The sequence below is a fragment of the Selaginella moellendorffii genome, unplaced genomic scaffold (assembly GCF_000143415.4).
Source record: "Selaginella moellendorffii unplaced genomic scaffold, v1.0 SELMOscaffold_128, whole genome shotgun sequence".
Classification (NCBI taxonomy): Eukaryota; Viridiplantae; Streptophyta; class Lycopodiopsida; order Selaginellales; family Selaginellaceae; genus Selaginella; species Selaginella moellendorffii.
In genome coordinates, this window is record NW_003314389.1 from 49,516 (window position 1) to 51,985 (window position 2,470).

General features: G+C 40.4%; 1 pseudogene; it reads left to right on the forward strand.

Annotated features, from left to right (window-relative positions):
• LOC9650660 overlaps positions 1 to 1,987 on the forward strand; it is a 21,265-nt pseudogene extending 19,278 nt beyond the window's left edge.
• Positions 1,988 to 2,470: the final 483 nt, after the last annotated feature.

Consider the following 2,470-nt stretch of genomic DNA (forward strand, 5'->3'; position numbering starts at 1 on the left):
TCACGTACTACATGGTTACGCACTGATAACTCTTGTTTGCATGCTTGTCCTTATTCTATATCTGTCTTAAGTCTAAGCCCAAATTCCATTCCATGTTAGTTGGTGGAGTCCTATATCCTCACGTTGGGCTATTGGTATATTGAAATAGTGCTAAACTCCATTTGGTTACAGTTTGAGTCTTGGTTGTAGCATTGGGATGTTGGATGCTCTAAGACTATTCCAAGTTGCTCTATACTCCTGTTCGTTTCCTCCTTGGGTTATATGCTTAGGAGTTGCTCCATGCTTTGGTCCTTTCTTTGGCTCCATGCTTAGGAGTTTAGCTTTGTTCTTTTATTCAATGGCTCAAGGCTCTGAAACTCGAGTCCCATTTCACTATCCTTGGACATGTGGCATATGGCACATGGCATGTGAGATATGCATATGGAAGGTTTAGTTAAATCCTTCTATAGGCTTTCTTTTGTTTATGAAGCATTTATCTGTGTGTAAAGTTGTGATGCAAGCACCTAAAAATTAAAAGGTTGGGTTTTCAATTGGTTTCAGATGATAGAAGGCCAAGTTTACCTTGCCGAGTTCCACACTCCATTGATCAAAGGAGTTGATTCCCCAGATAAATCCCTACACCAACCCAATGCTCATACAATGCTAGAAGCTGGCCAACTGTGTATGGCTTTAGAGTTGGTAGTAGCATGCTCAAGGTTGGACAGTTGCCAATGAATTCTTGCAAACTTTCACCTAGCATGCTAGGTAACTATAGAGCAGCAAGGAAAAAACCTTGAGGAACTTACTTTGTGAGGAATCAAATAATTTGGGACACCTTCCGCTTGAAGTTCCTTAAGGATCTGAAGAAAGAAACATTTAGACCATGAAAGAATACAAAAGATTCCTTACTAACCCTACCATAAGCCAATGTGTCTGCTTGGGGTAAAAAAAGTGCACAAATTCGTGCCAAACCAGATTGAATTATAGTCTCTTGTGAGGGGAAAAACAAGGAGAGAACTAACAGCTCTAACTATTCATCTGCTCAATTCTCACAATCTAGCAGGTTGCTAACATTAACACCCCACAACTTTAATACCTATTTATTTATAAATAGCCATACAGTCTATAAAAGATATTTGCTCTAATTAGTGAAATAGCAAATGAAAAATATTTAGCCAATGTCACTCTTGGTAAATAGCAAATAAAAACTATATAAGCCTCTTAACTTATTTTGAAGAAGGTACATCTTTGCAGTACTAAACCATAGTTTACTGTCTTGGCCAAGCAAATTCACTACTGAGACAATAAAAAAACTACTATACTCTCCAGCAAACCTAGGATTTCTATATAGCTCTTCCAATGATAACTTAGTTGTTAGGCACCAGCTTTAACCATGTGGTCAATGTTGGTCAAAAGGAAGCTCAAGGGTACATTAAGGCATGTTAAGTTAAGGAACTTAACTTACCCCAGGGCTCACAGTGGAACGGCGGTGTAGTGGAGCTATTAAGGTGGGTGGTGAGGAACCTCAAGAGGAGGCATGGCATAGTCTAGGGAGACTAGATCTTTGTTTTTTCGCACCAGATCATAATATTGGTATTAGAGAAGTTGGTTGCAATGGCTGACCAAGCTGAATGCTGGAATCCTATTGTTGATGGTGGTGCCAATGATGGTATTGACGGAGCTATGGAGGTTTGGACCATTCAAGATGTTATTCATGAGCTGCGAGCCCTTAACTGAAATCAGCAAGAGATGTAAGACAAGATACATGGTATAATGGATACTATGCATGAGTGTGTTGAGGCACTTGAGGCTAGACGTGGTGGCACTTTAAATAAGCCTTCTTTGGTAGATTGACTCAAGATTCCAACCTTTTTTTGGTGATGGTGGTGTGGACCAATGTTTAGCTTGGCTAGCCAATGTGAAAAAGTTCTTGGGTGCTAGGGGAACTCAGGATGTAGAGGTTTTAGTGGATATTCCAATGGTTTTGCGTGATGTGGGTCTTCAGTAGTGGAATTGGCTTGAGGAGTCTCGTGTTGCGGATAAGAAACCACCAGTGTCTACCATGGATAAATTTGAGATTGCTTTCCGTTTATGGTTTGCCCCTCACTATAATGTGGAGAATGCTCGCACAAAACTTCGACATTTCTAGCAAAGGAAAATGATGTTCGGGGATTATATTGAGAAGCTTACTCACTTGATTAGTCGTGTTCCAACGAAGGATCTTGATCAGAATAAGTCTTACTTCATTGATGGCCTTCATAGTAAGAGCATGCGGCAACACTTGTATTATTCTCAGCCTACAAAGAGTTTAGAGGAGTTCTTTGATGTGACTTGTCGACTTGACAATGACAAACACAAGTCTCGCAAGCATTCGTGAAGTTCTTCTGTTGAGAATCGTCGTGATGATCACCATGGACACAAGGATGGGAACAAGCACCACAAGTTGAAGTCTGTGGTGACTACTTCGGATGCAAAGGGGTTAAAGAAGCAG